The following is a 14601-nucleotide window of genomic DNA, read 5'->3' on the forward strand; positions in this document are numbered from 1 at the left end:
AAATGCATGAATGATTATGTAGTCTAAAGGTGGATAACAGACTGACAGATACCTTATCGTTAGAAAATTAAGCAACAGTTACAAAAGGACAAATCAGGCTTAACTGCTCATAAAGAACAGCGGAGAGTAAAAGACATTTCATTGTCCGAGTACTGTGGGAAAACACTCTAAGGTGGTGAAAAGTGTACATTTGTTTTTATCAATAGGTACAAAGAGACGTATTGGTCAGCAATTTTTTTCACATAATTTGCTGCTGGTCGAGCCAAATCTATTGGAACTTCTAAACTTTAAGCAATCAGCGGCTAAGATTGGATAAATCATGACAACAGTCACATTCCAACCCAATCTGCATATGTGTGTTTGAAATGCTATCATGTGTATAATCAAGCACAGTAAAGTTCCAGCCAAGATGTTTTTTTTTTTTTATAGCCGCTCTGAAACCTCTCCCTCCCTGTCTGCCTCTTGTTCTGTCATAACCTGCAGATTAAGCATTATGGTTGAGTAATCCTTCAACCCCAAACCTTCGTCAACCATTCGTAGAGTGACGGAGAATGTTATGTAACTTCTGCTTTGCTAACTAGGTCATTGGAAAGCACTAGCTGTTTTTTCTCCTGGAAAATATAAAACACGAGAGGTTAATGCACCTTTAAATACTTAGAAACTGGTAATTTGAGCTTTGTCCCAATACTCCCCCTAAAAACCCCTCTCCATTGGAAGTTTCGTGCAGTGGCCTCCAAAAAATTCTACAGCACTACTGAATGAGACATGAGTCATGATCACAAAGACAACAGCAGGCCCTGAAGGCTCATACACTCTTATCCGTTGTCTTGTTAACTTTAGTTTACGACCAAATTAATGTTTCATTTCTGCCCTCGACAGTTTAACAATTCATGGATTTGTGCCACGGATGACTAATGTTAACCAGTATGATTCACATTCATGTGTTATCAGAATGGGGGGGGGGGGCATCAAAGAAATTAAAACTGGGGAAAGTCACATTGAAAACCTATTTCGTCTAATCAATTGTCTGACTAGTTCAGGACTCTTCCTTTGATTATTTTTATATCAAAACCTGAATCTATTTCACGACTATCTGTAAGCAAAGTTAGCTAACGATTAGCTTTTTATTTGTTTATTGTTGTTTATCGTTTTTTATTGTTTAAACTCCAGTTACTGCACCAGTTACTGCAGTTTAAAAATGTGTGATATCTAATCTTACATATTTATTATATAATAAATTACATAATATCTAATTTTACACAAGGAAGCCATTGACAGGTTCAATTTATCTAATCACATTTTATCAACTCAGACGACTTAATCAGTAACACATGTATGACTTGAGTAACCTGACTATCAGCCAACTGAATATGATGGCTAAGCTCTTAAGTTAAACCCAAAGGTCCCCGTCGGTGGGGACCCTGTTTTTTTTTTTCCACGACACTCTGTTATAGGGGATCTTAATATTTAAGAACCTATTAATGTGTTATACCAGATTAACGGAAATATAATCTCAGCTAACTGACGATACAAACCATTTTTACCAAAACAAAACACAAGTCTCATAAGAAGCATCTAAATGACCCCTTAGCGAAAAAAGCTAACGGACATTGGCACAGAACTCAAGATAAAAGTACCCTTATTACTTATCGTAGCTACACATACAAGATATCCGATTAAAGCTGAGGTTCCACAGATTATTTAGGTATATAGTATCATCACTGAGTCATCCAAACTCGCGACAGGGGAAGAAAACACAGACATCACAACATGTACCTTTACGGAGTTTCTTGGGAGATCGTCTCACCGTAGCTGTCAATCTGATCAAAAGACGTGTTCAATGGCATTAAAACGAGAAAAAACGCGGCTGAATCGGTTAATCCATAGGTTTTTAACGTCTCTGTATACAAAAATTGATTTCATTTATAATCCATAATTCAATTTGTATGTAAAAATCGCAGAGCAAACGTTAGCTGCTAATGGTAGCCACCAGAGTGGCTGCTGCTTCCGGTCTTGGCTATGCACAGAGATGGGGTCGTTACTAAAAAAAAGTAATATATTACACATTACATATTACTTTTTAAAAAAAGTAATATATTACACTACTTCGTTACTCTCTACATAAAGTAATTTGTTACTTTACTCGTTACTTTACTCATTACTTTACTCGTTACTTTACTCGCAGGGCCGGCCCGCCCCTCCCTGCAGGCAGATCACGCAGACTGCTAAAGTTTCAAATGTTCTCTTTAGTTCAGTTTCCATTGTCTGATGTAAGACTGATCCAGATAGCTCCTGAATGTTTTCCTATCTGACCATGGCTGTCCTCTGTCTCCTGCTATCTGTATATTTTGCGCAGTCTATCTCTGCTTACGCTGTTGCGTCAGCGTGTTCTCCTGCGTGTTGGCCATGTGTTGCACTGGAGCCAGACTGGAGCACACCGCAAAGACTTCAGCCGAGCACATACGAACTGCGCATGCGTGAGTGGCAATAACTCTCCTTACCAGCAGGCGGCGGTAGTGTGTATTCGTCATTCAAAACAGAAAACAACCGGAAAACAGAGAAGAAGAACAGACTATACGTGTGTGATATAAATAAACAACAGCTATGTGCGTTAGCTTCACCTTAGCATGTGTTCTTTGCAGGTGTTTGTTGGGGTTTGATTATGACTGATTTTAGAAAGTAACGAAGTAACGCGTGTCGGGGCAATGTTAGTAACTGTAGTGTGATTACTGAATTATAAAAGTAGCGCGTTACACTACTCCGTTACAGACAAAGTAATATTATTTAGTAGTACTTTGTAACGCGTTACACCCAACTCCAGCAGTATAACTCACATTACCAAATAAGGACTAGGTGGGAGTTCCCCTCGATTCCATTGGCTCTGACGGTCAGAAAGAGATGTCACATGTCAAAATCCAGCAAGGGGGGCCAGAGATATGGAAAATCCACCCAAATGGCACCAGAAGAGGGTTTTTTTTGCTAAATCTGTCTACAAAGGTCAAATATCACTTGTTTTGCATCAGTCTTGATACAGGGTACTTATTATATGTTGTACTTTGGATTCCTAAAGCTTTTAGTCTACTAACCCATCATCCAAGGTTAGTTTTCACTATAAGTACAAAATATCTTTTGGACGAACACTATAATTTACAGTTTTTTACCATGTTCAATCTGAATTTTCTTTAAAATAAAAAACATCAATATTTATTCTGACTTTTCTACATCCAACTCACAGGTTTATCATTACTTTGAGAAAAAAGATTATTAATTTAACCCTTTTAGAAGGGAAGATATGGTCATTTGTTCTGGGAATGTCATTTTCGAGCCTGAAACTTGAAAAACAGGCTTCATGGGTGGTTGATGTTAAACATTTATAGACATGGTCCAAGACCTGTTTTGCACATATACATACATATACTTATCCATCCATGCACCAACACAAACATCTCACCGCCTGCTAACATACATAACTATTTGCTGTTTGTGCATTAATGATTAAGTTGTAAACATGTTGTTTTTTTAATAGTTTATTTGTGAATAAAACTACGTGCTCTTTGGTCAATGTGGGTTGTCTTTAAATCTTCTTTAGAAATAAATCGTACTTTACATTTAACTACGTATTTAGTTAGAAGGTGTGGATGAGAGACCAAGAGAAATTAGAGAGAAAAAGCAGCGTCAGTAAGAAAGTCTTGGCAGGGAAGGAAGGAGGAAATATTTGAGTAGTGACATCACAGCAGCAGTGGAAGTGCTATCCTTTTATAGCCATGTTCTCTCTCTCTGCAACATTCCTCAGCTCCAGAACTCAATCAACTCCTCCCCCTGCCCTCTTTTCCTCCGACTTCACTCCAGTGCAAGCACAAGTGGTGTGACGCAAACACAGGGAGGAGGAGGAGGAGGAGGAGGAGGAGGAGGAGGAGGAGGAGGAGGAGGAGGAGGAGGAGGAGGAGGAGGTGGTAAACTGAGAGGGTGAAGGGAGAACATTTCCCTAAACTCCCCCATTCAATCCCCCCCTCATCACTTCTCATTTCCTTTCACTAAACTCTTCCTTGCTCTACTTTTACTTTCACTGGCTGGTGTGATTTGGTAGACCTCGATGGCATTGTGACAAAGTTCTCTACTAACGATTTACAGGAACACATTTTATGAGGTTACTCATGTGTCTTTAAAACCCCTGCTCCACCAAGTAGGCCTCAGTGAAGCATGTCAAATTATAATACTTGAATAGTATATCATGTAAAAATGGGAATTATTGTGCTATGCATTTAGGTTATTGTGCTATGCATTTAGGTCATACACATATGTACTATTTAAAAATAATTTTAATAAAAGTAAGGACACAGCTACAAGTCAGAAAAACGTAGCAACAAGAATAGCTAAATATGTTAAAATGTAATTGACGTAATCCTCCTATTTTACAGAACAAGAAGTGAATCTAGATGAGTATGTAAAAGCTGATCTGAAAAGCAGAAATGGCACCAATGGGCTTTTGCACAGATATAAAAAAGCAGCCTTCTGGAAAGCTATGAAAGTAACAGTGTTAGAATTTATGTATTGTTATTTAGAGAAATATGTTCAACATTGATACATAGTATGTTACATTAGATACTACAAAATCCAACAGAGCATGTCTACAGTCAGAAAATAATCATGCCCCCCACAAAAAAAACATAAATAAAAGAGAAAAACTAACTGTAATTTAAAGTAACAACATCATAAATAACACACGCAGAATATTCTCTTCACCTTTACACAAGTTGTTGTATAAAGGCAAGTTAAACCCCGACTAAACTACTTAAGATTGTTAGTACAAAAGCCTTCCCCGCTATATTGCCAGCGAAATGGATAACAAGGTAAGTCTTGTCATACTTTTGTTTGCTTCACTGGTTTGACTTGTTTTTCTTTCCTGTCAAACATCAGTCCATCTTGTGCTTCACAATTCCTTTTACTGCATGGCTGAAGCATTCTGTCAGCCAGAATCTTAATAAACTCAGTTGAAGTGAAAACTTTTGTTTGTTTCTTTTCCCAAATGATTAAGTTTAATTTCCCCTTAAATGTATACCTTTCCCTTAAGGTCACTCCTGTGATGTCTCTCCCCCAAATTCAGGGGCAAAAAAGCAACCCTTATTAGTTTAATAACCATTGGAAGGCCCATTCTATGACATATAGGTCTTATAGGTTAAAATAAGTGTATAATTGCCAGAATTGTTATACTATAGCAACCGTTGCCCTGGTCTGATCAGTTGCATCCGGTTGTTGAGAAGGAGTAGAAAGTCCCTTTAGACAGTTTCACATCTGTTTGTTTTATTAAAGTAGATCTTTCACAACTACGTAGATCTTTCACAACTGGCCGGCCCATGTTCACTGCACACTTCCTGTTAAAGCTCACACTCAGTACATACTTCTCCTTTTAGACTTGACACTTCCTGTTTTGATGTTCTTTTGTTAATATGGTATGAAAAAAAAAATTAGCACAGTGTGTTTATTAAAAGCAGATGTGTGACATGAGAATGAAAACAGCTCTCTGTTTCAAAGGTAAATACTTGAAGACAGGCCTTGTTTGGTTTGAAATCAATTTATATCAGATGTGATCAAACTGCTGCTTTTAAATTAGCATGAAAGGCTATAGTTAGTGTGGGGTATTTTCAGGCAACTGTTCAGGCAGTTCAACAAGTAGTTTATGTTTCAAGTCATTTAACTTTTTTTGCGATTGACTGAGTATCAAAGTAGAATGTCATGGATGTCATATTCCTTATAATTATTCCTCAAAATGTATTCCACCTGCTTACAAATATTGGTGACACTTTATATTAAGGTACACAAATTCACCATCAACTAGTTGTTAATTAACATGCATATTAGTAGTATATTGGCTCTTTATTAGTCATTATAAAACACTTATTAATGCCTTATTCTACATGACCATATTCTACAAGTACTAGGCCATTAGTTAGTAAGGAAGTTGTTACAGGAGTTTTGGTCTTAATATGCTCTGCTCAATATGGGCCTAATAAGGCAGTAGTACCACAAGAATAGTAATTTTCCCATAATAACACTTAACAAATATGATCTATTCTTATGTAACAAGACATGAAACTATAAGTGTTAATTAAGTCTAAATAACTAAAAATGTGGTATTTCTATCTAAGAATATCTTCCCTATTTTAAAGTAAAGTCTTGTTCATAACCAATAAGCTAGTAGTTTGACTCTAATTGACCTGAACAGGTTCCCTATTCTGAAGTTGCCTCCTCTTCACACTTTGTAAATACATTATAGCACACAACTACTGAAATTAACCTCAACAGTACATGAACAAAGTAGGCACACGTTGAAATATCTGTTTTATTAATGAACCACTAAAGAGAGGTTCAGACACATACCAAAACATGTCAATTTTCTCCAAGGCTGAGAACACATACAGCCTGTACTTTTTAATAAAACAGATTTTTAACAGAGTTTATGTATTTGTGATCATACTGTGTGACCTGCTTGTATGTACTTACACAATAGGACAGGTGTACTGCTCTCTCTCTGTGTTGTACTGTCTCAGTGTGAACATAGATTAAACAGCCAGCCAAACTCTTTTGAAATCCAGGGAATGAGTAGCCATGCTCCTTTATTGACTTATTTGCAGTCCACTGACATTCAAACGGAGTTAAACCATAAAAAAAGAAGTTACAAGGCACTTAATGATCTTGTACATGCAAGTGTACACAGATTAGCACAGGACCGCTAAGTGTAAACAAGGTAAATATACCTAATGCTAGCTGTGCAATAAGCATATGCAGGCTAGGGCGAATGCTAACGCATTTTATCATTGAGTTTAAACATCTCCAAATGTCATCACATAAACACAATACATGTTAATAATCCTTACAGTCTAAGTGTAAGGCTTACACTTACACTTACAGTCATTGCTTTCTGACTGAATTACCTGTCTAACCTTAAGTAGGCATTTTACAAAAATATAAATGTGCAAATATGACACATACAGGTAAATATCACCTTGCTATTGGTAGCTGAACTGTCAATACCCCGAAACATATTCTTAGATAGAAATACCAATTTTGTATTAACACTTAGGCCTATAGTTTAATATCTTACATAAGAAGAGATCATATTATGGTAGAATTACTATTCTTGTGGTACTAACTGCCTTATTAGGCCCATATTGCAACCCTGTCTCCTAAAAATTACGTTCCCACAGAACTAAACTGCATTCTCAATTACGTTTAGCTAGAAACTTATTTTCTCCCACGTTACGTTTGTTATGAACGTATCTCAAATACGTTTATTTTCTACATATCTTCTAGAAGCATATTTTCTTCCACGTTATGTTTGTTATGAACGTATCTTAAATCAACCCAGTCTCACGGCATTTCGTGTTCACCAACACGATTTTTAATCTATTGATTCGTGTTCACCATCACGATTTGCCCCTTTTTTTCGTGTTGCACAGCACGATTTTAAAAGCAATGTATTTCTACTGGTAATGTGTTTCGTGCCTGCAGGCTGCAGCACGTCTTTTTCTCCGGTCGGGTCGTGGAAGATGTTCTTACTCAATATCAAGCCACAGTTATTGCTTTTATTTTAAATCGTATAATTTCGGACTTTTGTTGTCGTCTGTGAGGAAAATAAATGGGGCTCAGAGCCTCAGGATACTGAAATCTGTATTTTTTAAATCTTTTTTTCCTTCTAATTTGTTATTCTTTTCAAAATAACACACTGTTATTTACTCACCAATAACACACAATTATCCTTGCTTTTATTTATTGGTTTAATTCCATAATCTCGGGCTTTTTTGGCGTCCGTCAGGAACTGAATTTCAAAATAAATATAACCGGAAACAGACGTAGGCATTTCGAGCGATTACCCAAGATCCTCAGCTATGGTTTTAAGCTCGCTGGTTGGATGTGTTAGCCGCAATGCATGCTGGGATTTGGTGTTTATATTATATGAAATCCGGAAAACATTTTAAAAGTATAAAATAATACTTAATTCCGAGTGCTCTTGCTTTTCTCTTTGAAAGTCATCACATAACGGCATTGTAATACACGGTTCGGCTGCATTACATATTACAGATCTGCCGTAGTTCTTTATTTAGAGAGCCCTGATGAGAAGACCTTTGGAAAAACTGGAAGAAATGGCGCCGAAACTGAATACTTGACGTGGATCATAAATATATCAACAATTAAACAACATCTTCAATTTCTCTTCACACAATACGTCTCCTTGCAGTATCAACACCAATTCGGCTGACTTTCACATTTGATCTAATTCATAGATAGGTTATATTTACACCATAACGGTGCACAGCTGATAGAAAAGGACTGTAGTTTTTAAAGATATTACTGATTTTCTTTGAATGTAAGAATGTAAATACTGAGTCTGAAATAGTATAGCAATATGCTGTAAAATGATGTGAAAGCATGCATAAAACTATACATCTTCAGATGTTGTACATACACACTAATAATACAAAGTTGTTATGGCTGTGTGCACCTTGTGTGCACCTCCTAGTGGTTAAAGCACGTTATTGAATTATTGTTTGTATGTGTTATATTTGATTAAAAAAATATTAAGAGTACATACTTTAATTGGGGGAAAGTATAAATATAGAAATATAGAATATAAAAAATCAAGAAGATATTATAAGTGATCTCTACAATAAAACAGTTTAGTGCAGGATGTACACAGATATTAATAGGAGGAGGTGCAAAACAGAAAAACGGATTAAACTTTATTTAAACATTAAATATTAAATATTAAGCCTGACAAAGTACTTAACGTCTAAAATATATTGCTTTCCTGCAATGTTAACTATGTTGAAGTACTTATTTTAACTGATATTATACACATTAATTATACTCTTATGTATGTAGATAGAATAAGAAATGTTCAGAATATGACAGTTTAATGGTGGAGGTACACACATATTGATAGATGTCTTGTAATGCACTGTTGAGGAACTTGTGACCCAAGTTTTGCATTCATTGCATAACTACACCGTAGTTGTGTATGATATGTCAATAAACCTTTGAAAATCTTGAAAGGGATGTGCAAAATAGCCATAATATACAGTCTTTAATGAACTATTAGTAGAGAATAACGAGTAATGAATATACTTTATTACTTGTTTCCATTCATGTCAATTGCAGATACATGTTTAGTCTTCTCAAGCACCAACTATCAAATATCTTTCCTGATTGTTGGCACTTGACAATCACCTTACCTGAATTTTACTCAGGTGTAACTAAAGTCTGATTTAAGGGTTGTTTATATTTCACATAATTAATCAGAATCTGCAAAGTAACTCAAATAAATGCAGTGGAGTAAAAATACCAGGTTAACCTCTGAATTGTAGTGGAGTAGAATTACAAAGTAGCAATGAGCTGTCATGTGGGTATACGGCATTAATATAATGCTGCGCATTATGGACACAAGTGATTTTCACCCATTTATTAATTATATGTTTTACATTTGATAACACCAATGTGTTTAATAATGGCAACTTCTAATTGTGGGAAAAACGAAAACGTTCAGTAGAGACGTCCCATAGAACATTTTGCGAAACACAATAGCCAGCATGTGTAGTTCTGGAGGGGTGTTCGATCCAGTCTTGGATAGTCTGGCGTGGTTTCGTTCCATTTCACACAGCTGTTTGACGCTCTGCGTAACCTTACGGGAACTGTAGTCCTAAACGATAGCTGGGGATTATGGGTAGTGTAGTGTCTTCGGCCATCCTAAACTCAGAAATGTTGACAATCGCAATGATGCTCGAAATGTCCCTCATAGGCCTACGTCTGTTTCCGGTTATTTTTATTTTGAAATTCAGTTCCTGACGGACACCAAAAAAGCCCGAGATTATGGAATTAAACCAATAAATAAAAGCAAGGATAATTGTGTGTTATTGGTGAGTAAATAACAGTGTGTTATTTTGAAAAGAATAACAAATTAGAAAGAAAAAAATATTTAAAAATACAGATTTCAGTATCCTGAGGCTCTGAGCCCCATTTATTTTCCTCACAGACGGCAACAAAAGTCCCAAATTATACGATTTAAAATAAAAGCAATAATTGTGGCTTGATATTGAGTAAGAACATGTTTTTATGAACCACACAGCTTCCGGTCTTCCACGACCCGACCGGAGAAAAAGACGTGCTGCAGCCTGCAGGCACGAAACACGTTACCAGTAGAAATACATTGCTTTTAAAATCGTGCTGTGCAACACGAAAAAAAGGGGCAAATCGTGATGGTGAACACGAATCAATAGATTAAAAATCGTGTTAGTGAACACGAAATGCCGTGAGACTGGGTTGCTTAAATACGTTTATTTTCTACATATCTTTGCCATTTATTGTTTTGCTTATAATAATGATAATAGTCATTTATAAATATCATTTTAGAGCACACATTTGAAATCGAGAATCGGGCTCGATATATGGTTAAATTAAAATCAGTAGGCGAGGCTGTAATTTCTCCAGCTGTTCCTCTCATGAGCGAGGCAGAAAATAATAGTTTTAACATGACAAAAAGCTGCTGTGTCGTTTATTGCACCTCAAACATTAAAACAAATCCAGAGTTACGTGTTTCTGTATTTCCTCTAAGAAGAAAGGACAGTAACAGAAGATCTCTGTGGCTTCAGGCTTGATCGCCGTTCAAATGACAGCGTTGGTTTCCCCAAAAGTGGGCTGTAAACTTTAAAGTCACGTAGATTTTACTCTCATCTATTATTCAAAACCATTCTATTTATTCTAACGTAAATTACATGCCAGTGTTTTATCTTTTTATTGATTTGTTTTTATTTTAAATCGTATAATGTTGGACTTTTTTTCCCGTCTGTGAGGAAAAGAAATGGCTCAGAGCCTCAGAATACTGAAATCTGTATTTTTTAAATCTTTTCCTTCTAATTTGTTATTCTTTTCTAAATAACACACTGTTATTTATTCAACAATAACACACAATTATCCTTGTTTTTATTTATTCATTTAATTCTATAATCTTGGGCTTTTTAGCCGTAAATAAAGTCACCGGAAACAGACGGGACATTTCGAGCGATACATACCACAAACCCACCAAACTGATTACCCAAGATCCTCAGCTTGAAGCTCGTTGATTGGATGTTTTAGCCGCAATGCACGCTGGGATATGGTGTTAATAAGATATGATATCCGACAACGAAAAATAAAATAATACCTAATTCAGAGTGTTCTTGCTTTTCTCTTTGGAAGTCATCACATAACGGCATTGTAATACACGGTTCGGCTGCATTAAATATTACACATCTGCCGTAGTTCTTTATTTATAGAGCCCTGATGAGAAGACTTCTGGACAAACAGGAGAACTGCTGCCAAAACTGAATACTTGACGTGGATCATAAATATATCAACAATTAAACAACATCTTCAATTTATTTTGCCAAAATACGTCTCCTTGCAGTATCAATAGTAATTCGACTTTTATATTTGATCCAATTGGTATATAGTTTATATTTACACCATAACGGTGCACAGCTGATAGAAAAGGACTTGTAGTTTTTAAAGATATTACTGATTTTCTTTGAATATCAGAATGTAAATACTGAGTTGAGAGAATAGTCAGGGGATTTGGGTGATGGGAGACACATCTATGGAATCACAATTGCAATAGCTTACCATTAAATGACGGATATGCCTTTCTGTCTGTGATGTTTTACAAATCAGATATTAATGTGTAGAAGTAAAACAAGAGAATAGTATAGCAATATCCTGTACAATTATGTAAAAACATGAATAAAACTACACATCTTCAGATGTTATACATACATAAGTGTCTACACTAATAATACAAAGTTATTATTAGTATGCTGTGTGTACCTTGTGTGCACCGCCTAGTGGTTAAAGCATGTTATTGAATTATTTTTGTTGAATAATGTTATTTGATTAAAACAATATTAAGAGTACATACTTTCATAGGGGGAAAGTAGAAGGTCAATGATAGAAATATTATATAGAATATAAAAAGTCAAGAAGATACTAAGTGATCTCTACAATAAAACAGTTTAGTGCCGGATGTACACAGATATTAATAGGAGGATGTGCAAAACATAAAAACGAATTAACCTTTATTAACACATTAAAGAATACTTTAGATTAAGGTCTTCTTTTAAATAAGAAAAAAGCTTTGGGGGTATCTATCTACAGATGAATATTAAGCCTGACAAAGTACTTAACGTCTAAAATATTGCTTTCCTGCAATATTAACTATGTTGAAGCACTTATTTTAACTGACATTATACACATTAATTATACTCTTATGTATGTCGTAGATAGTATAAGAAATGTGCAGAATATGACAGTTTAATGGTGGAGGTACACACATATTGATAGATGTCTTGTAATGCACTGTTGAGGAACCTGCGACCCATGTTGTGTATAAGATCAATACACCTTAGAACATCTTGAAATCTTGAAAGGGATGTGCAAAATAGCCATTATACAGTTTTTAATTAACTATTAGTAGAGAATAACGAGTAATTAATATACTTTATAAAGATCTGCAGATAAATGTTTAGTCTTCTCAAGCATCAACTATCAAATATCTCTCCTGATTGTTGGCACTTGACAATCACCACGTTTTAAGGGTTGTTTATATTCCACATCATTAATCAGAATCTGCAAAGTAACTAAACTAAATGTAGGGAAGTAAAAATACCAGGTTAACCTCTGAATTGTAGTGGAGTAGAATTACAAAGTAACAATGAGCTGTCGTGTGGGTATATATTAATGCTGCCCATTATGGATGCAAGCGATTTTCACCCATTTAGTAATTACATGTTTTAAATGTGTACACACCAATGTGTTTCCTATCGCCTAAACCTCCAGGGCTGTACACAGTTTAATACTGTCAACTTCTAAATTTGGGAAAAACGTCTTTTAAAACTACAATTCCCAGTAGAGACGTGCCATAGAGAACATGTTGCGAAACACAATAGCCAGCATGTGTAGTTCTCGGGGGGCGTTCGAGTCCAGTTTTGAATAGGTTTCGTAACATTTTCAAAGAGCTTGAAGCTCGGCGTAACCTTGGCGCAACATCACAGGGTTTGTCAACGGGACTGTAGTCCCAAACGATAGCTGGGGATTATGGGTAGTGTAGTGTCTTCGGCCATCCTAAATCTATAGGTTACTTACGTAACCCCAGGACTCAGAGTAACATGAAGTGAGATGTCTCACTATGGGATGCGCCTCATCGCGGAGCAAACAGAAGCATCAATCTCATTACGCCAATCCTGATTGGCTGGTGATCTTGACGTCAACGTCAGGGGAAATCACCCCCTATAAGTAGCCTGCGCCACGACGCATGCGTCATTCAAAATAAGCACCTCTTCTCGCTTCACCATAGCAAGGAGGGCCGTCTGGTGAGACATCTCACTTCATGTTACTCTGAATACTGGGGTTACGTAAGTAACCTATAGTTCTCATTCATAACACTCCGTTCGATGTCTCACTATGGGAAATTGTAGCTCCCGTATTGCCAGACGAGCTTATCTCGAAGATCACCGATCAACCAGAATTTAACAGGTGGAGTCCCGACTCAACAAGGTGCCCAGCATTGCTCGGGCCACGCTTGGAGTGGAGACGTCTAGCCTGTAAAAGCGGACAAAAGTGAGCGGCGAAGACCAGCTTGCCGCTGCACAGATGTCTTGGATGGAAACACCCTTGAACAAAGCCCAGGATGTAGCCAGGCCCCGAGTCGAGTGAGCCCGCAGACCCGAAGGTGCTTGCAGATTCTGACTCGTATAGGCCAAAGCAATCGCCTCCATGATCCAGTGGGAGAGCCGTTGCTTAGTAACAGGCTTACCCTTGTGAGGTTTAGCCCAGGACACGAAGAGTTGGTCATTAAGACGAAGCTCTTTTGATCTGTCCATATATGTGTGTAAAGCCCGGACTGGACACAACAGATCCTGCTGCTGCTCCCCGGAGGAAACCAGCTGCGGAGGAAATGCCTCAATGTCAATCGGGGTACACGAACCAACCACCTTTGGTGTAAAGGCAGGGTTGGGTTTCAACAACACTCTCGTTTGCCCTGGGGCGAACTGAGTGCATGAGGGATGTACAGACAGTGCATGGATATCGCTGACCCGCTTGGCGGATGCCAGGGCCAGTAACAGCACTGTCTTGAGTGACAGATGTTTCATGTCAGCTCCTTCCAGGGGTTCAAATGGGGTCATTTTGAGCCCATTTAAAACCACTGCCAGGTCCCATAAGGGCACCAGCGACCTGGAGACAGGGAGGAGCCTGCGAGTTCCCTTCATAAAACGGCAAACCAAAGGATGTTGGCTAGCCGTCTTACCCTCAAAGCCCACATGGCATGCAGCAATAGCAGCCAGGTACACCTTGATCGTGGAGAAAGCTCTGTGTTTTTCGATCAAGTCCTGTAGAAATGATAAAATCACCCCGACAGCACATTGAAAAGAGATGTGTCCTTCTTGAAGGCACCACTCCTCAAACACCCTCCACTAACGGCCCGTCTACCACTACAGCGTCGACAGCGTCGACAGAGTGCCCATTCACTTTCAATGGGGTGACGTCACGTAGCCTCGCTTTTTCGCCGAACTGAATTGT

Source organism: Pseudochaenichthys georgianus, chromosome 13 (assembly GCF_902827115.2).
Source record: "Pseudochaenichthys georgianus chromosome 13, fPseGeo1.2, whole genome shotgun sequence".
NCBI classification, from domain to species: Eukaryota; Metazoa; Chordata; class Actinopteri; order Perciformes; family Channichthyidae; genus Pseudochaenichthys; species Pseudochaenichthys georgianus.